Below are 22,979 nucleotides of genomic sequence, written 5' to 3'. Positions count from 1 at the left end.
GAATGAGGTGGCCTTGGCTAATTTTGACATTCTAAACACATTGGTGCAGGTATCAGGAGACATAGAGTTTTGTAAACAACATTTTTCCACATTGAACTAATACAGAGGCCCAAGGCATGGAAGCTGTACCAAGGAGATGTGGCCCAGGAGGGGTGAACTCCTTCATCAAAACACTATGTTAATGTGTCTATTTGATGGTTTGGGGCACTATACATGTTTTTTGTTTCGTATTTGTTTTTGAAGCTATTTTTCTCATGAATGTCTTTAAAAACTTAAGGAAATTTACCTGATTGTATGCACAAATAGCTAATGAAACCTCAACACAAGGAGAAATAAGCATGGACATATTTATAAATCTGTAATTTATATTAGCACAACAAAGCTAATCATACAAAAATAGATCAAGTTGGTATCAGAGCAAAGGTTGAAATTCTTGATTTCTTGAGTTTGTGCAATTAGGGTTTTAATGGTTGCAAAAATTGTGATGCTTACAAGGTTAAACTTGCAGGAAGGAGAAGGGAAGCTATTGGTTGCAACTCCTAAGGTAATGCCTAGAAGAAGGAGAGTCACAAGGCCACAATATCCACCACCCAAATTTCCAATTCCAGATGCACTTGAAACTCCTCATGTTTATCCTTCAATCGAGATTGAAGAAGTACAATCAGTACCAATTTTTGAGCCTGAATCCATAGCCATTATTTCTCGAAAAAGGGAGCCTGAAGAACCCTCTTCAGAAGAGGAAGAATTCAAGAAATCTTTCTATACTTTGATAGATATGGTTAAATTCGTCTATGAAGAGAGGAACACTGGAATTGTTGGAGAGATTTCTAAACCTCCACATGGAGAAGGAAGCTTAGATGACAAAAAAGATGAGAAGAAGGATTCCAAAGGGAATGGTGAAAAGTCACCTCTATATCCACCATCCTCATCATCTTCACCATCTCACACAACATCATTTTCCACTACCACCATTGACACTTCCCATACTCATTCCAAAACCCCAAAACAAAAGACTCCATTATTGAAATTGGACATAAAATTCGAACTTCCCATGTACAATGGAGGTGAATGTAGAAAAGTTGGACAATTGGAGTTGACAATTGGAGGTATACTATAGAATTCAGAACCTTCAAGAAGATGACATAAAGATCTAGTTGGTTTCACTGAGGCTAGAAGGAGTTGCACTAGTTTGGTGGGAAGCAAAGACTCAAGAGGAAATGAGAACCCATGGTAAGATATCCATCACATGGGTTGAATTTGTTTCTGGAATTAAAATAAAGTGTTATCCTTTATCCTATATGAAAAAATCCATTATGATTTGGTAGAATTTTAGGCAGTTTAAAGGCCAAACAGTCCAATATTATACACAAGAGTTTAGAAAAAGGGCTTTGTTATTAGGAGTGAATTTGAATTCCCAGGACACCTTTCTTAAATACATTGGGGGTTTACATTCCTATCTTCAACACACTATTCTTATGTTCAATCCAACTAATTTGGATGAAGTATGTGTGCAAGCCACGCATCTTGAATCTAGAGGAAAGAACACTTATGAAGAGAGTAGTAATAAAAATACACCTAAGGGTAAGGAGAAAGAGAAAGGAGGAAAATGGAAAGGGAAGAAAAATTCAAGTGTGAAGAAAGAAGGGGAGAAAGATATCTGCAAAAACTGTTCAAAAGAGGGACATAATGAGGATAATTATTGGAAACTCCATCCAGAAATGAGACCAAATAAGTTCAACAATAAAGGGAAACAGAAAACCACTGTTATCACTCAAGAAGATTTAGGTGATGAAAACAAGATCACTCTCATGGGAATCAAAGGAAAACAGCATATTGCAAGCACTAGTTCACAACACTGTAACACTACTACTACTCTAGATTAAAAGAGACGAATTGAGTTATTTCATGTTAGGGTCATATCTAAACCCACAAAGATTGACACACTCTTTGATAGTGGGTCACAAGTGAATCTAATCTCTAAAGACTTAGTCAACAGATTGAATCTTGAAATGGTACCTCACCATAAACTATACCCTTTGGGATGGTTAACAAGAGACACCAGTTTATAGGTTATAAGAAAATATTTGTTTAAGTTTGCAATCACTGAAGTTTTGTTGACGAAGTAGAGTTAGATGTGGTACCGCTTGATATTTCAAGAGTGGTGTTGGGTAGTCCATATTTGTATGATCGGAAAGCGGTCTTTTACCAAAACAAGTATCACTTGTTCAAGGATGGTGTGGCATATATATTGAGAGGCCATAGCAAAAATTTAAACATATAAGTTGTCAATGTAGGACAGGAAAAAAGACTAGTGAATTCAAGTAAAAGTTTAGTACGTCTCATGTTCAAGCAAAATGATGATATTGTTTATGAAAATTTTGTTGCATATAATGCAAGTTTCAGTTCTGATTTGGTTGGTTCATTTCATCAGAGTGATGAAGTATTTCAAGTTGTGAAAGAATCATCCTTCAAGGAGAAAGAAACTTCACATGAAATATCTTTGCAGCAAGAGGTTTCTCTTTGTTATATTAGAATGCAAGGATTGACAAAATTGCAAAGTGTAGAGATGCCAATGCAATGCAAAAGTTTTTTGAAAAATGGGCTCATTCAGTCATCCCTTATGCTATGTTTTCAACCAATGGTTATGGTGCCAAAGAGGAATGGTAAGCATTTAAAGAAAGAGGATGAAAGGAGTAGTTTTCGCCAAAGAAAAGCTGTAAAAAGAGGTCAGTGCAATAATATACATAACACCAAACAAGAATGGTTTGTATGGATTTTAATGTTGTATGTTCTTTGTAGCACTTCTATTACATACATGTATTTGAATTATGGCAAAAAGTAGTCCATTCTTGAAGAAATTGTCCACCTGGGTGACATAAACATGTTTAGAAAGTTTTCATATGCACATGTCATCTATGAAGGAAACTTGTTTGATGTTTTGAAGATATCAAAGTACAAGTTGGGTTTCACTTCTTTGATGCATTTGGGCCATGATATTGGAGGAGGTAAGTTGAAGGCAAGCCTCTCCAAGTTGGATGCCATTGTTGATTGGTCAACGCCCAAGAAAGTCATTTTGATAAGAGGTTTGTCGGGAGCATCCCAATGTTGGAGGAGAGTTTTGTTGACATTTCTTCCTTTGAAGCTCCATTGCATGCATTGTCATGTGTGTGCAAATTCTTCTAGTGGGAGGCAAAAAACAAGAGGCATGTGTTGCTTGAAACCAAAAGACTAGTTCAATTCTTTTTTATGCTCTTTCAAACTTGAAAGGTTCATTTGAGTTTTAGGTTTATGCAAGAAACTTCACTGTCTTACTTCATTCAGAAGATTTCCATGGTGTAAATATTAAGTTGCAACGATCCATGCACTTTCATTGGATGGATACTTGTCAAAAATTTCACTTGGTTTGAAGGTACAAAAGAGGTACAAGCAGCAAGTTCATTGTTATGGTTTTTAGGCCTATTGGTTATGAAATTGTGGTATTCAGGTGTCATTATGTTTTACATGAAATTTATGTTCAGAAAATTTCATACTTTCAAGATGTACAATCGGGCTTGAGTCACGTAAACCTAGTGAAATTTGTCATCCATTTGCATTATATTTTTTAATCTCGTTTTGGTAAGAAAGATGTTTCTTTTGATGGCGACATGGAAAAAACCATGAGTTTCTATGAACGACTGAAAATGGTGCAACAAACAGTGCAAGATCAGCTTGAAAATGGAAAATACAAGTACAGGTATTATGTCAATCATAGGTTTCAAGTCGACAATGCAAGCTGGTGTCAGTTTTGCAAAAACACGCTTCAAGTTTTTGAACAAGTCGAGAGTTTTTATATTTCACATTTTGAATGCATTCCTATAGAATTTCTAAATCATTTTAAAAAGACACCATCGTTGACAGAAGAATGGGGTCCTCAAGGCAAGTGAATGTTGATTTCCTTAGAGAGGAGCTCAAGGAAACAAATTCATCAAAAGACAATTGGATCGAGCTTGGAAAGGTGAGGGAGTTGTACCATCATGTACTTGCAAAATAATAGTGATCTTCTTGGGTCCAAAAGGCTTCTAGTGGGGAGGAATGAGCAGGTGCTCAATATTTAGCTCAAAAGTCAAAGTTCTCAAATTGGCTCGAAACCTCTACAGCTACATCCACACTTGGATGAATCCCTACACAAAAAATAAGAGGCATCCATATTCTAGTTGAACACCGAGATCACATTAAAACAATATGGAGCCCTAGTGCATGAAGAAACCTTAGAATCCAATATTCATAGATTCATAGGCTAATTCTATGTCTTCCTAGATATAACATAGGATTATTTCCTATTTCTAGATAGAAACCATTTCGAATGGATTACTCAAGCTAGGTGGCAATATCAACATATAAAACAATAATCCACATTATGATTGATGATGATAATAAATGCATATATTATTTAAATACAATCACCCCATTGGAGGCTTTTGTGATGATTTAGAAAAACTTGTTTACTCTCTTGGATACCTCACCAAAATCATCTCCATACCATAACAAATTCATGAGGAAATAGAACATTTTTTTCAATAATATGTTGAGGTGTTCATGTGGCTTGAAATTCAACTCTAGATTCCACTTCTAGATGAGGTACTTATTATCAAATTTAATTAAGGTTTTCTAACTATTTTTTTTGAAGTAAAAGTAGTTCACTTTACCAATCCTTTCTCTATAACCTAGCTATTGAACACTAGTTTCAATAGAACCCTACCTTCCTACCATATTGAAAACTTAAATATCTTACTAATGTTAACCCTTGCAACACTCCTAGAAACCCAACACCTTCTACTAATTGTAATTAAAACCATAGATTTTCTAATTATTACTCCCATTGCTCAATCAAATGGTGTCATTTTGGTCAACACACACCCATTGTTCTGTAAATTGATATGTCCTCAAATTTAAAAATTCCTCTCGATAGACCATTGTAACTTTTCTATCAATATTATTTAGAATCAAACTACCCACATATTCCTCTCATCCAATAGAGATCAAAATTATTTTCTTATCAAACCCTAGAATAACAAATCCATCCCTCCTTATTCTAACCTACGACAATAGTAGTTCTTCTAATAATATTCCATTTCATTATTAACCAACAAGATAAATAATAGATAGCCACTTTCAAACCTGATAATGGAAATGAACATAACCTCGTATTCTATAACTTTGCATAATATATACAACATTGCACAACTATCCATCACTCTCCATATCATTTCAAATTGATACAACAACATTCTTCTCACTTTCTAATCAACAAATGAGGTTTATCGCCATTTATATTAGTCATTTCAATGACACCGCTGATTTCAATATCTATCTAATTAATTATTCTAACATAAAATTAAATATGAGCCCATACCTAGATGACAATGTTGGGATCTATATAAAGCTCAACAAAATACATGTACTTTGTACAAAGAGAATAAGGATTATAGATTAACCATTTATGTTCATTAGGGGAATTTTTAAGGTTAAAAATGTCCCTTAAAATAAAATATACACTATATAAATAAACTTTAAAAGAGCCAATATGATTGAAGATAATGATTTCAACCATTAGGATAAATATTCTTAGAGGGAGAGGATGAAAACTACTTTTTTAATCATATTTTCAACTTATTTCCTAATAGGTTTACTCCAATTTCAAGTTTAGGAAACCCTTAGATGTTGAATTAAATTAAGAATCTAACATATACCCACTCTATATACTCATGATAGACATGTAGTGAGATAAACTAGAGATATGTGAAAAAATGTATTTCCCTTGCTATTGGGGTATCAAAAGTATGCACAGTGAGAAATAATTGGATGAAGGATTAATTCCACTTCCAAGAACTTCCTACAATTGAAATTTGAGTAAACCTCTAGGGAGATAAGTTGAAAATGTTATTAAAGAATGTGGTTTTCATTCTTTCCTTTTGAAAATTAAACTCTTAATTTATCATTTTAATTATTATTTCCCTTTGGAGACTAATTTTAGACCCCAAATTTCCCCTAATTGATTTCCTTTCTCGACATGGTATATTTTAAGAAATCATCTTGCATAACTACTATATTGTCCATAGTCTCACTCCCAATACTACCCCATAAGAATCTGATCCTATTTGTTTCTCTTATTCCTCATTTCACACCATCCTCACCACCAATTATTAATATTTAAATTACCTAATTCTATAACTCAACGCACTCATTTAAATTTTTAAAATATCCCCATTCATATAATGATATATATGAAATGACCATAGATGTATCATTAACATATTATATGCACCCATAGCTAACCATTTCATTCCCTCACCCTAGTAGTTTCAACAATCTCAAAGAAATTAGCAACAACCTATTCTCCAAAAACCTCTAATGGCATAATGGAACACTCAACATGCACACTCGCTCCTATGAAACAAGTCACATTGTCACAACAATTGGTCTATCACCTCACTAACTTAGATAAAACAACTAACCAACAACTTCTACAATTACCATGCACTCTTATTTTTAGATTCGTTTTGTCTCTACATGTAACTACCTACAAAAAAGGTTCCCTCTATTAGTATTATATTCAAATTCCCACTATCTTGGATTCCCTATCCAATAGCTACACTCTACAGGCACACTTTTATAATGCTACCTTGACTACCTCTTAGTAGTATGGTACACTCTTCACTAACTTGTTTTCATCCTTAGTTCCAGTATCATAAAGATGTCTACTGACTTGAAAAGGTAGTGGTGATCATGTCCACAACGTTACCTTTCATTCAACATCATACTCATAACCTCACCAATCATCTATTATCTTTATAGAAACAACCTATAAATGAAAAACAAAATATTTACATGCCACTCACACTCATAACATGGATTTGTTTAGTTATTTAGGAGGAAATGCATGGCTGTTTTATTTTGTAGACTTGGAATTATCATCAACATTCCAAGACTCCAACTATTCACTCATTTTTCATAGACATCCCACTCATATAACTTCCTTCAAACCTTATCTTTTCCTAGGGATAATATATTCTTTCAACAACTCAATTAATGGATCCACTTATTTTCCTTGGTGCATCTGGTTACCAAGCATGTTCCCTCATACAAGCCTTACTAACACAAGCTACATAATATCATCTTTTCACCATTATTGGAATGTTCTATGCCCTATTACTACAACACCTCATGGAGATAGCTTTCTCATCTAACATCTCATGGGCTTATTTGGGAACCCTCACATAGCCGATGATAATGAAACATAAAGCTAATATGTCACTACACCTCCTTAATCCTGTTAGCTAAGATTTTACACTATTTACATCTACAATTCAAGTTATCGTAGATATAGATAACTACTTCATTCTCACAAGGAAATTATGGATCTATATTGGTTATTCTTATCTATCAACACATATCTAAAGAATTTATTCTTTCCACCTCACTATCTATATACTATTTCACTCTTGCTTAACTTGGTTTGTGAAATATAGTTTTTGTCTTCTATCTATAGAAACATACACAAATTCAAAGATTTGTGCTCTCATCATCTCTCTTAGTTTAATCTCCATGCCATAATTATTTCTTAGTTCTTATGAAATAGCTATTTAAAACACCTCTAGATTCATCATACTTTAGCATTTGCATTACTTAACCTTACGTTTGGGACACGTATAGTAAATTCCAACACTTCCATGCAATAATTTGTATAGTTTCATTCTTAATATAGGAAGAAGATATGGATATTTTAAATCTAAACTAGGAAAAACTAATGCAGATATCCAAGATGACCTCCTGAGGGAGGTTCAACCCTTCAATATTGCATTTCCCAACATAGTTGAACTTAGCTAACTGATCTGATATTCACCCTATGAGTGACATCAGTTAAAGATTTATTAAACAAAGGTATTACAGACTCATGTGTTGGTGTGTGTTCTGTGTTATTGCAGCAACGGATTGATCAGATTGCGAATACACAGACAATAAAATGGAAAGACAACAGAGAAATATAGTAAGCAACACAAAGACACAAGAAATTTAATAAGGAGTTCACCCTATTCTCTAGGGCTACATCTCCGGTCTATCTTTCAGTGGTGGCCTTGTTTTATTATGTCTTAAGCAAAGAAATTACAATACAGGGACTCAATGTGAGTTCTCCTAAAGCAGGATTGCTTGGCAGGGTGGTTCTTGGATTCCCCAAGCCACTGGAGTACACAAACTCTTCTTCTTCCTACCAGCTCTATGACCTTCTAGTCTATAGTGGAAAGAGCCAAATGTGATGCTTAGTCTGGACATATTCCTCTATGGGATGGCTTGAGTCTTCAAGCTCTCTAGTGCTCGATGCTGCCGCTGGCCAGCTCGGCCGTCTGTCTCTTCTGCTTTGCTTTACTGCTCTCTGTGTTCCATCCTCCTCTTGGGATTTTGGTTCCTTTCTCTGTCTCTCTTCGTCTCTTGGACTTCGCCTGACTTTGTTGTGTACCCTGTCTTTTTTCATGGCCTTAGCCATTCGTTTCCAAGACTATTCGATTCCTCTTCTGCCTTTGTGGATTCACCTTTTGCAACTGCGCTCAGAGTTCCCTGTTTGGCATCATCATGAACGCTCAGGGAGTGGCCACTTGTGCTCCTCTAAATGGCGCCAGCCTACTTCATCAGTTCGTTTCTTCAGTTACATCGTGGATATGTTCTTCCTCCATCGTGGTGGTCAAACAAATTTCAAATCCTTTCTAAAATATGGTGTATTCCCTTGTTGATTCTGCTTCCCCCATCAGGCACGATCTCAGCCGTCTGATCTGAGTCCTCCAAATCCCGATGCCATACGCACAATTCAGACAGTTGACTTGCTCGACCGATAGCACGTGATCAATGGCGGTTTTCTCTCACCTTCGCCTGCCACGCGTCGATCGATGTATTGAATCGCTTCACTCTCATCCAAAACCTCTTACCATTTAAGGGTACCCCGATCAAAACCACTAGTTTTCCAAAGCACGGGTCCCACGCGACTGAGTGCTCGGGCTTTTCCTTCACAGCCATGTTCGCCCAACTTCGCACATCAAATTCCACCTCCTTTTCCTGATCGGGGGCTCCCAGGGGCTACTTTGACCTCTTGTGTGGTCTCCATGGGCCTCAGTCAGTGCGCTTTGAACAAGGTCCTCGTCGTTCCACATGGGTTGCCATTGCCACTGGTTCAGGGGTGTCTTTGATCATTGTTTTGGATTTCCTTAGAGATTTTCTCTGACCTGATACAGTCATGGTTCTTTGACAGTATTTTATGGATCTAATTTGGATCATGGCCTTCCCACTGGAAAAGCTTTTGGACCACCAAAATTTGGTTTTCAAGCATCGACTAAGTGAGGGTACTGTTTTCTCACTTGTCCAATCTCAATCCACTTTGCACTGCTTGGCTTTGAACCTTTGAGCCCAATTCTGAGGTACTCAACATCTCCCCTGCGCATTGTCCTCACCTTCCTGTCCAGCACTGTGTCTTCCTGCAACTCATTGAGGTATTCAGGTAGCAGGTCATCAATAGAAGGCAATTTACTTTGCTCTTTAGGGTCCTCAATCATTGAAGGTTCAAACAATCTCAAGCAATCTGCATTTACGATTGAGTAGATGTGCAGGTAAGCTGGTAAATCAAGGCGAAAATCATTTTCACCAATCTTCTCAAGTATCCTAAAAGGTCCATACCTACTAGGCTTTAGCTTTTTACCTTCACCTTGCATCCTGTCCTTGCTGATATACAGCTAGACCTAGTCTCCAACTTGAAAACTATGCTCCATCCGATTCTTATCTTGCCTAGCCTTATACTTGGCCTGGCTCTTTTCCAGCTGTTCCTGTACTGCCTGGTGGATCTCCTGGATCTATTCAATGAACCTAGTTGCCTTTTCCACATCACTATGTCCATCAACCATGGTATCTTTACCAAAGACAAAATCCAAAGGAGACCTTGGTGTGAAACCAAAACAGGTCTCAAAAGGAGATCTTTGTGTAGAAGAGTGTTTGGCTCTGTTGTAAGCATGCTACACATAACACAAGTGTTCATCCCAAAGCTTAGGATGTTTACTGTAATATCCTCTCAGTAACTGGATCACTGTCCTGTTTACTACTTCTGTCTGGCCATCTGTTTGTGGATGAAAAGTTGTGCTTTTCTTCAACTTGGTGTCCATCAGTTCCCACAGACTCGACCAAAACTTCCCCACAAATCGGGTGTCTCGATCAGATACAATGGATGTGGGTAATCCAAAATGAACCCATACATGTTCAAAGAACAATTTTGCAATCTCTTCAACTGTGATCTATTTACTACAAGGTATCAAAATACAAATTTTGTTGAACCTATCCACAACAACATATAGATAATCATGACCTTTCCTAGATTTAGGTAGTCCTCCAACAAAATCCATAGAAACACTTTCCTAAGGGTGAGAAGGGACTAGCAATGGAGTGTACAAGCCTAGTTTTCTATTGTTGGGCTTGCTTTTGGCACACATGGCACACCCTCTTACATATCTAGAAACTGTCTCATTCATTTTCGGCCAATAGTAGAATATTTGTAGCTGTGCAACTGTTTTACTTACCCCAAAGTGACTTGATATCGAAGAAGTGTGTGCTTCCCTAATTATCTTTGTCCTTTAAGTTTGTGGAATGCAAAGTTTCCCACAATGATATAAGAGTCGATCCTTTATGTGATAGTCCAATTCTTCTACTCTTCTTCCTTGACTCAAAGTTTCATATACATCTTTAAAGTCCATATCCTGAGCATATTGTTCTATGTAGCTTTCATGTAGCACAGAATTATGCTTATGTTATGCTCTTAACCTGCAAAGTAATACCCAAACATAGAATTTGCGAAGAAAAGATACCGAGAACACAGAATATGCGAAGAAAATATACCCAGAGCACAGAATAGCAATGATTTTATTATTCAAAGAGAAATGTTCACAGGCCTCTTCGAGGGGGCAACCTCCAATAGAGCAGAGCTCGATTACAAAACAAGACACGATACTCCTCGCAGGGAGTCTCTATCCTTTATATATGACTCATACATGCAATACCACGGGCCAATACCGTGGGTTTTATTAATACCATCTATCTAATACTACCGCCCATTTACCATCTATCTAGTACTACCGCCCATTTGCAACTAACTGTGGTCCCGTCATTAATTGCGGGTTAACCACTTACAAATATTAATATGGGCTTTATTGAATCTTGACTATGACGTGATCCCATGACATAAATAAGGGGGTTAGGGTGGGACCCTAACATGCCCTCCCCCTTAAGACTAGCCTTGTCCTCAAGGCTGAAGCTGCAGAAACTGCTGAAGAATAGTGGCTGGTTCCCAAGTTGCATCTTCCGGAGAGGTGTCTTTCCATTTGACGAGGACCTCCTTAATCATGCGGCCATGCAAGTGCTTGTCTCGTGTGTCTAGAACCTGTTCAGGTTGAAGCCAGATTGACCCTTCTTCGTCCAATTCAGGTAGATTGGTTTGAACTCGGCAATTGTTCCCAATCACTTTCTTGAGGCACGATACATGGAAAACTGGGTGGATTTTTGTTGTAGGTGGAAAAGCCAACTTGTAAGCCACTTCTCCAATGCGTTGAAGTACTTGGTATGGTCCGTAGAATTTTGGAGAGAGCTTTTGACAACCCTTGTCTTTGATTGATGTTTTCTTATATGGTTGCAGCCTCAAAAAGACCTGATCCCCTTCTTGAAATTGGCGCTCTGAGCGATGTTGGTCAGCCTGTTGCTTCATACGGTTCTGAGCTTGATGAAGATTCTCGCGCAGATGGGCAAGCATGGTTGTGCGGTGTTGTAGGAGTTGATCCATGGCTTGTACTTTGGAGCACCCCGTGAGATAAGAAGTAGGGGAAGGCGGAAGTTGTCCATAGACTGCTTCATAGGGAGTCATTTTGGTGGTGGCATGATAGTTGGTGTTATACCACCATTCCGCCAGAGGTAACCACTGTACCCAAAGGTGTTGCTTTTCTGAAGTGAAACACCTAAGGTAGGTTTCTAGACATTTGTTGACGGCTTCGGTTTGACCATCTGTTTGCGGATGATATGAAGTACTGAGTTTGAGTTGAGTGCCTTGTATTCTGAAGAGCTCCTGCCAAAAATTACTGGTGAAGATTGGGTCGCGGTCGGACACAATAGAAGTGGGCATGCCATGCAATTTGAAGATCTGATCCATGAAAGTTTGAGCAACCAAAGTTGGTGTAAATGGTTGGGGTAGGGCGCAGAAATGAGCATACTTCGACAGTCAGTCCACAACCACCATGATGACTGACTTGTTCCTAGACTTTGGAAGACCTGTAATGAAATCCATGGAGACCTCCGTCCAAATTGACGCCGGAATGGGCAATGGTTGTAATGTGATTGGTGTGTTGACGGTTTCCCCTTTGTGGCGTTGACAGACGTCACATTCTGCTACGAAAGTAAGGATGTCCTGTTTCATGCCGGCCCAAAAAAATGATCTTCTGGTGCGAACATACGTCTTCTGAAAGCCCGAATGTCCTGCAATGGGAGATGAGTGCAATTCTGCCAAAATGCGACTTTTGAAGGTGGAGGTTGGTGATATTACGATTCTGTCCTTGTAGCAAAGAATATCATTCTGCCACGAGTAGCCCTTGCTGGAATTAGGATCTACTTGCAATTGAGAAATGAGTTGGGAGAGCCCGCAATGTGAAAACCATTCCCTGCGAGCCTCTTCAATCCAGTCTGGAATGGGGAGGGAAATTGCGAGCAGAGTACTTTCCTCCTCAAATTGGCGTGACAATGCATCTGCTACCCTGTTGTCTTTCCCTTTCTTGTAAATGATCTCATAATCATATCCCAGCATTTTGGCTAACCATTTATTTTGTTGTGGGGAAGATAGGCGTTGCTCCAAAAAATATTTAAGACTGTGATGATCTGTGTGGATTTGGAAACGTCGCCCCAACAAGTAAGGTCGCCAGGTCTCGACTGCATGTAAGATGGCCATCATTTCCTTCTCGTAGGTAGATTGGCCCAGATTCCTCCCACTTATTTGTTGGCTGGTGAAGGCCAATGGTCGCCCTTCCTGCATTAAGACCACTCCAATACCTGTTCCCGAAGCATCACATTCAATGACAAATGATTTGGTGAAGTTCGGTAGTGCTAAGACGGGAGTGGAACACATGGCGGTTTTGAGAGCGGTAAATGCCTGTTGTGCTTCCTCGTTCCAGAAGAAGGAATTTTTCTTTAGGAGTTGCGTTAGGGGCTTCGCTATGCGGCCATAGTTGCGGACAAATTTACGATAATAGCCTGTGAGACCCAAAAATCCTCTCAAGCTTTTCAAGGTCTTAGGTTGAGGCCATTCTTGCATTGCCTGGATCTTTTTGGGGTCCACCTTGACACCTTCACGCTCCACAATGTGGCCCAAATACTCAACTTCTTCCATGCCAAACAAACACTTAGACATCTTGACAAATTATTTATGCGTGCGGAGCAGTTGCAAGAGTAGATCTACATGCTGAAGATGTTCCGCCCAAGTGCCACTATAGATGAGGATGTCATCGAAGAAGACAAGGACAAATTTTATGAGATATGGTTTGAGGAGGTGATTCATAAGGCTCTGAAAAGTAGAGGGGGCATTACAGAGACCAAATGGCATGACCAGGAACTCATAATGGCCTTCATGAGTTCTGAAAGCTATCTTGGGAATGTCGACTTCCTTCATGCGAATTTGGTGGTAGCCTAAGCGAAGATCCAACTTAGTGAAGAATTGAGCCCCATTGAGTTCGTCTAGCAAATCGTCAACCATCGGGATGGGAAATTTATCTTTGACTGTTAACTTATTGAGGGCCCTGAAGTCGGGACACATCCGCCACTCCCCATCTTTCTTGAGGACCATGACTACTGGGGATGAATAAGGACTAATGCTGGGACGAATGACACCTGCTTCCAACAATTCCTTGATGATTTTTTCTATTTCATTCTTTTGGGTGAACGGATATCTGTATGGACGCACATTTGGGGGTTGGGCCCCTGGAACCAATGTGATGCTATGATCATGTTCCCCTCGCGAGGGTGGAAGCTCATGAGGCTTGTCAAAGACCGTCCGATGTTTATTTAAAATCTGTTGCATCTCAGGATGAATTGGCAGAGACATGGTGTCTACTACCTGGATGGCATTAAATTGAGCTACCACTCCATGATGGCCCTTTTTTAACAATTTTTCCATCCTATGCGAGCTGATGATAGAGGGGGCTCCCGCCTGTAGTCCACGGAGGGTATGTGTGGAGTTGTTCTGCTTAAAACTCATATATAACTCCTGGAAATCCATTGTGATTGGCCCAAGAGTGCGGAGCCATTCCATGCCTAGGACAATGTCGCAACCCCCCATGTGTATTGCAAACATGTGGGTTTTCAATTGATAATCCCCCATTTGAATTTTGACATTTTCACAGCGACCTTCACATTTCATTGTGCCCCCATCTGCAATCTGGACTTGGAAGTTAGAAACTGCCCGGACGAAACAATGTGCTGCTTCAGCGATCTTTTGATGGATGAAATTATGGGTACTTCCACTATCAATCAAGACTACTACTGGGCGGTGTTTAAGAAAACCCCTGATTTTGAGAGTTTGAGGGGAAGAAATTCCTGCCAATGCATTTAGCGAAATAATTGGTTCATCAGATACAATCTCCTTTTGGTTATCTTCTTCGATCACCTCCGGTTCCTCAAGTGGTGGATCTTCCTCGGTGGAGCTGTAGTCAGTGGCATCTATTTGAAAAAACTTGTGCTCTTTGCATTTATGACTCGGGGAATATTTTTCATCACAATAGTAACATAGTCCTTGCTTCCTTCTTTCGGCCATTTCCGCAGGTGACACCTTTTGAATCTTAAGTGTCTGAGTCGTATTGGGAGCCTGTGAGGGACGACCTTTAGCGGGGAATTTGGGGCGGCTGGATTGGGCTGTTAATGCACGTTCCACCTTACGGGCTACCTGGCAAGCCTCTGTCCATGTGGGAGGGTGGTGGAGTAGAACCTGAGCTTTGATGGCTTCTTTAAGACCGCTGATAAAGCATTCCATGTATAACTCATCTGTGAGACCCCTAGTGCGGAAGGCTAAGGCTTCAAAAGCAGTAATATATTCCTCCACTGTACCCGTCTGTCGGAGCTTAGTGAGACGCCCCAAAAAAGAGTCTTCCTGTTCAAAGCGGCTGTGAAGAGTTTTGGCAAATTGGGCCCAATTTTGAAAATGTCCATTGCAACGCTGATGCCATTTCTTCCATTGCCATCGTTCATTGTCCAAGTACATGGTGCCCACCATAAGCTTAGTCCCCTCATCTATGATATGATTCAATTGGAAATACTGCTCCATTTGTGATAGCCATGCGGACGTGTGAGAACCGTCAAATTTATGCATATCCAGCTTGGGAGGTCGCTGACTGGGTGGTGGATGGGTGTGCCAGACGTGATGAGAGTGGCTAGACTCACCCTCATGGTATTCATGGCCATTATACGCCTCCTCGTGGGCTGGCTCCTTGCCCTTTGGGAGTGCATCATGTATCTGGTGACTTATTCCTTTAAGCTCAAGTTCGATATTCTTCACCGCAGTTTGGAGGGAGTTCACATGGTCTTGAATTTTGTCGATCCTTTCATTGGCCATCGCTTGAGCGCGAGTTTCTACCATACACCAACCTGATGAAAAATTGGGACCGCCTAAAAAATTTTTACTAAGAAATTGAATGGTACCACCTTGCTCAGCTCGTCATCCTAATTCTGATGGGCTAGGTCACCAATAAGCACCCCGAAAGATTTTTTTTTGGAAAACTCCTAACGGAGTTTTACTCCTTCCTGATCAATACTGCAGTCGCCAAATCCTCAGAATGTCAATGCCGCCAAAAGTCCTGCGAAAATTATATCCAGGGACAGGAACCCTTCACAACTACTCCGATCTAGTGGATCTAAGAGATCTGAATGGTGGAACAACTGCTGCTACTGATCTGATGGAGCTGCGGGACTGATGTCGGCTGCTGCTGCACTTGCTGATCTGGAATAGGTGATGTGTGATCCCCCGATAGAAAGGGAACTATGGTCTTGAGGAGTGTCAGGTGCTACAGATCGCAATATACATAAGGGTCTGACAGTAGTACTCGGCCCAATGTTTCAGGGCTCTAACTAAGGAGGATCGACCGTACCCTTAGCCGTACAACCCGACTACCCTATCGTACGGGTGAGTAATCTCTCCAAGTGTTGTTCTCGGTGTACTGTAGCCACAAGACAGCCGAAGGTTTATCTATGGCGAGGTTTTAAGGGAGCTAGGTGGCTTCCTATATACCCAGAGAGTACGTGGAAGACAGTCCGTGCGCGGTTCTGTCTAATGCGCTACTACTCGAAGGGGTACCTACAGGGGTTACAAGGGAGTCCAACAGACGTGATGACCTCTTGTATTTCCTGCGTGCATGCCTCCCCAAATCCGCAGGTTTATGCGCTTAACGACAGATCCCGTGGTTTAAAGACGCCGGAACACGTCTATAGCCAAAAAAAAAATTGCTAAAATTTGGAGATCCCACCGAGCCCTGGAAAGTGCTCTAATACCACTTGTTATGCTCTTAACCTGCAAAGTAATACCCAAACATAGAATTTGCGAAGAAAAGATACCGAGAACACAGAATGAAAATATACCCAGAGCACAGAATAGCAATGATTTTATTATTCAAAGAGAAATGTTCACAGGCCTCTTCGAGGGGGCAACCTCCAATAGAGCAGAGCTTGATTACAAAACAAGACACGATACTCCTCGCAGGGAGTCTCTATCCTTTATATATGACTCATACATGCAATACCATGGGCCAATACCGTGGGTTTTATTAATACCATCTATCTAATACTACCGCCCATTTACCATCTATCTAATACTACCGCCCATTTGCAACTAACTGTGGTCCCTTCATTAATTGCGGGTTAACCACTTACAAATATTAATATGGGCTTTATTGACTCTTGACTATGACGTGATCCCATGACATAAATAAGGGGGTTAGGGTGGGACCCTAACAGCTTAAGTATGGTAGATGCATTTATAATGGGTCTAGATAACATGTCTGCAACCATGTTATGTATGCCCTTTTTATTTCTGATGACTAAGTGAAACTGTTGTAGAAAACCCATCCATCTGTAATGTCTTAATTGCTGCAACTTAGTTTGGGAGTGTAGATATTGAAGTGGTTGATGATCAGTATGTATCACTGTCTCTTTGCCCATTAAGTAATGTTTCCACTTTTTCACACTCTAAACTAATGCATACAATTCTTTATCATATGTAGGATAGTTAACTACTGTAGGATTAAAAGTCTCGGAATGATAACATATGGGTTTACCATGCTGTGTCAACACTACTCCCATGGCATAGTCACTGGCATTAGTTTGGATCTCAAATGGTCTTTGTAGATCTGGTAGTGCTAGTACAGGTGTTGTACTAATTTTCTCTTTCAAGGTGTCGAAGGATTTCTGATGTTTGCCTCCCCACTGAAACACCTTATTTAATCTTGTTAAAGCATGTAAGGGAGCTGCAATCAAGGAGAAGTTAGAAATGAACTTCCTCCAATATTGTGCTGCTCCTAAGAAGCTTCTCACTTCTGTAGCATACCTGGGTTTAGGCCAGTTCACAATGACTGCCACTTTAGAGGGATCTATTTTCAGTTCACCTGCCCCTACTATATGACCCAAATAGTTTAGCGATGTTTTGCTAAATTCAAATTTTGAGATTTTAACATAAAGTTTTTCTCTTTTCAAAACATCTAATGTCTACTTAACATGATTTAAATGTTCTTCCCATGTTCTACTAAAAATCAGAATGTCATCTACTGGGTTGTGTTATATTCTTTCCACGTAGTTAACAGGGGGTTTGAAGGGCACCCGTAACCCCACTTTATGGGGTCCAGGGTAGCGCCATAGAAAATTTTGGTTTTGGACCCTATGTTAGGTTGGGTGGACCCACCTATGGTTTTGTGCATGATTTTCGCACATGTTTTTTGGACGCGATGGTTTTTGGTCCATGGTATTGGACGTGATGGTTTTCGGTCCATGGTATTGGACACGATGGTTTTCGGTCCATGGTATTGGATGCTTCGGCATGTATAAATATGTATTGTAACATTGAAAGGAACATAATGAAAAATCAAGCTGGTAGTCCTGGTTTTGGGATCCAAGGGAAAATCTCTATGTATATGCGTTTTATGTGTTATGATCTCGCATTGTTTATTTTTTGTGTTTTAGAATTCGTATGCAGGTAATTTCTGTACAGGTTTAAAACCTACATCATCCAGATACACAATAACAAAATCATCAAGAAAAGGTCTAAGTACATCATTCATTAATCTCATGAAAGTAGCAGGAGCATTAGTTAAGCCAAAATGCATAACCAGCCATTCATACAATCTCTGCTTCATTTTGAAAGCAGTGTTCCATGCATCTTGTTCTACAACTCCGACCTGATGGTATCCACTGTGCAAATCCATCTTGGTGAAATAAACAACTTCTTTCAATTGATCTAAAAGATCATCTATATGAGGAAGGGGATAACGATTTTTTATTGTTTCTCCACGAGCCATCTTTATTTCTCACCAAAATGATTGGTGACCCACATGGTGATGTGCTAGGCCTGATGAAGCCCTTCTCGAGCAACTCCTACACCTACTTCTTGATTTCAGCATTCTCTAAAGCAGACAACCTATACATCCCAATGTTAGGCAATGGAACATCTTGCTGCAAAATAATATCATGTACTATTCCCTTTTTGGGTGGCAAACCTTTAGGTTCTTGAAACAAGACATCATACTCTAAAACAACCTTTTCTATATCAACTTGCTATTCAGCATTACAACCCTCAAATACATTGGTTTTATCAAGTTTCTTTTCCTTTACAACCATCAGTAAGAATTTTTTGCATGAATTTATCATTCTTTTCATCTATCCTGAGTTTATGAGAGTATAATTATTCTTGAGCTTATGAGCTCTTACAAAGTATTCGATTCCATCTTTAACAAGTAGATACTTGTTCTCAGCTCTATAGAAAATAGCCTTTCTATAATACAAGTAAGGACTTCCTAAAACAATTCCATCCAAAGGAATTATGTCTAACTCAACCTCATCTACAAATCATGATGACCCAAAAGAAAACTTGAGTTTGCACTGTCTAGTCACTTGTAGTTGTGCTTTATCATTCAACCATCCTAATGGGTATGGTTTCTTGTGAGGTGTAGTTGCTAATCCCATTTTCTTTACAATTGCTTCAGAAATCAAATTTACTAGCTTCTAGATGAGTAGCTTGTACAGATACCTCATCTATGCTAGTGGGATTAAACATGAGGATGTTATGCCTCATGTAGTTGTGTAGACCACCAATGTACTTCAAAAGAGTCTCTAGTGAATCTAATGAGATACCCAACATCAATGCTCTCTTTCTGAATTCTTGAGTATACCATTGCACACTCTGCCCTTTCAACTGTTGAAGAGTTTGGCAACTTATCATGGCTTGTTGCATGTAGGCCAATGGATAGAACTATTTTTTTATTGTAGCAACAAATTCACTCTAGACAGGGATGGTCTTGCCATGTCTTTTCATATCAGCTTGGGTTCTTCCTTCCCACCAAACCAAGGAAGTGCCTCCTACGCATAGACTTGCTAGCTGAATCTTACTCTTGTATGAGTTTATGTTCTGTACCTTGCAATACACATCAATTTGTCTAATCCAATTGTCCAAATTTTCAGCATTTAGCTCTCCATCACATATAGGCAAATCAAATTTAACATCTAGCTTAATCAAATATGATTTCTTATTATGCACAGGGCTATTAGGACGTGTGAGAAAGCTTTCCTCTTTCCCCTTTCCTTTGGAGTAGTCATGGAAGTGAGACTCATCTTCTTCTTTATCTTGTTTAGAGCCGGATGAATCTTCCACCTTTTTCTTTCTAAAGTCTTTGTGCATTTCTTCAACCATAGACTTTATAGGTAGGAAACTCTCTATGAATTGAGGGTCTAGTCCCACAGAACCTTCCTCTGACATTGTCTTTCGAGAATAGACTCTCCCAATTTTAGGATTACTTTCCACCAACTATCCTTCTCCTAATTTGAGCTTTGATCTTGTGAGAATTCACAGCTAAACCAACACAAGCTTGTCTAACCTTACAGCCTAGAGCTCTGATACCACTTGATCTGATATTCACCCTATGAGTGACATTAATTAAAGATTTATTAAACAAAGGTATTACAAACTCATGTGTTGGTGTGTGTTCTATGTTATTGTAGCAACGGATCGATCAGATTGCTAATACACAGACAATAAAATGGAAAGACAGCAAAGAAATACAGTAAGCAACACAAAGACACAAGAAATTTAATAAGGAGTTCACCCTATTCTCCAGGGCTACATCTCTAATCCATCTTTCAATGGTGGCCTTGTTTTATTGTGTCTTAAGCAGAGAAATTACAATACAGGGACTCAATGTGAGTTCTCCTAAAGCATGTTTTCTTGATAGGGTGGTTCCTGGATTCCCCAAGCCACTGGAGTACACAGACTCTTCTTCTTCCTACCAGCTCTGTGACCCTCTAGTCTACAGTGGAAGGAGCCAAATGTGATGCTCAGTCCGGAAAGATTCCTCTATGGGATGTCTTGAGTATTCAAGCTCTCTAGTGCTCGATGCTACTGCTAGTCAGCTCGACCCTCTATCTCTTCTTCTTTGCTTTACTGTTCTCTGTTTTCCGTTCTCCTCTCGAGATTCTGGTTCCTTTCTCTGTCTCTCTTCATCTCTTGGACTTCGACTGACTTCACTGTGTATCATGTCTCTGTTCATGGCCTTAGCCATTCATTTCCAAGACTGTTCGATTCCTCTTCTGCCTCTATCGATTCACCTTCTACAACTGCGCTTGAAGTTCCTTGTTCGACGTCATCATGAACGCTCAAGGAGTGGCCACTTGTCCTCCTCTGAATGACGCCAGCTTGCTTCATGGTTTGTTTCTTCAGTTACGTCGTGGATGCATTCTTTCTCCACCGTGGTAGTCAAACAGATTCCAAATCCCTTCTAAAATGCAGTGTATTCCCTTGTCGATTCCACTTCCCCCATCGAGCGCAATCTCATCCATCCGATTTGAGTCCTCCAGATCCGATGTCATATGCATGTTTCACGTGGTTGACTTGCTCCACTGATAGCACGTGATCAATGACGGTTTTCTCTCACCTTCGCCTGCCACGCATCAATCGATGTATTGAATTGCTCCACTCTCATCCAAAACCTCTTACCGTTTAAGGGCGCCCCGATCAAAACCATCAGTTTTCTAGAGCGTGGGTCCCATCGTTGTGTTTTAGCACTTTTTCCTTTTTCGCCCGCGTTTCTCCAACTCTCCCACGCAACTCAGTGCTCGAGGCTTTTCCTTCATGGCCCTGTTCGCCCAGTGCTAATCATGCATCAAATTCCACCTCCGTTTCGCAATCCAGGGCTCCCAAGGGCTACATTGACCTCTTGCATGGTCTCCATGGGCCTCGGTCAATGCACTTTGACTGAGGTCCTCGTCGTTCCACGTGGACTTCCATTGCCACTAGTTCAGGGGTGTCTTTGATCGTTGTTTTGGATTTCCTTAGAGATTTTTTTCGACCTGATACAGTCATGGTTCTTTGACACTCTTTTATGGATCCAATATGGATCACTAACAAGGTGGAGAGCTAAGGCCCACTTGTCAACTTATTTGTGCCTATATTGAACATCCATGTATTGATGGGATATTCCTTCTAACATTTTCCCTTTATTATGTATCATGTGTATAATCATGTAAGTGCATCGTTTTAGTCCTTATGTTTTATATAGGAGATATTTACCATTTATTTCTTAGCCCTTGGGTTATGTGCATATTGAGTGGACTCATCATATTTCAAAATAAAGGCAAGCTGGCCAAACTAATAGCTAAGCCAATTTTTCCTTGAGGTTCTTAAGTTATCATCTTGTTCTCATTGTTGCTTATGTTTTTGCATTAATACGATCTCTGGTTTGGATTTCTTCACCTCTTGATGATCTTTTCTTGGTTAAGAGGTTTAGATTTATATAAACTTAAGTCTCTTTAAAAGAGAAAAATAAATAAAATGTGATTATAATTGATTAATATGAAAAAATTTAGGATGACAGGTACAAGACTCATAGAAGTTCAATACAATATGCATTCATGCTAGCATATGTAGATTGTTTTAAGTCACACATTATTCAATAATTATAAATGAAATAATTATGTCCTCAAGATATATCTTACATAGAACTAAGGGAAATCTAATTCTGTATGAAAAAACAATAATATAGTCCATGTTTTTCTCTTTTAGTGTGCAAACACAACGCTTTAGTAACCTATTCCTTTTCCAATTTACAAGATGTGTGTTAAATCAATGTTCCAAAAACAAGTACTACGCCTTATCACTATCACTACAATCCATGAAACAATTTCTCATGATTATTGCTTTCTTACATGTGCTTGTAGCTATCTTAGGAATGCATAAGGCTAAAGAAAAACATGACCTAAAGAGACATATTTATGATAACTACCTAAAATCCATAGAGAGTTACTTTTAAAGATATAATATATAATGACATAGCACACAAGTATCCTTTCATTCCAATGATTATGAAAAAAGAGGAAATATGAAAGTGTCTATGAGTTCTTGTGATATATACACATTACAATGATCAAGAAATCACTCAGTTGGCTATGGGTAATTTATGGGAGGTGAAACGGAGATATAAAATTTAGCACATAGTTGAACTAAAAATTGACTAAGATCTCTATGAATTCATTCCAATAATCCATGTGAAGAGAAATCAGAAGGATGGTTGTAGTTATGCCAATTCTCTATACAAAATAGGTGTAACGTAACACAAATGTTGTTGCTTATGATTTACATTGTGCATAAACATAAATTGAATTTACCAATAAATGGATTGCATTAACAAAGTTCAAAA

Source organism: Pinus tabuliformis, chromosome X (assembly GCF_031772625.1).
Source record: "Pinus tabuliformis cultivar Carrire ecotype Pingquan chromosome X, CPIR1, whole genome shotgun sequence".
Lineage (NCBI taxonomy): Eukaryota > Viridiplantae > Streptophyta > Pinopsida > Pinales > Pinaceae > Pinus > Pinus tabuliformis.
Note: the sequence above shows the minus strand (reverse complement) of the source record.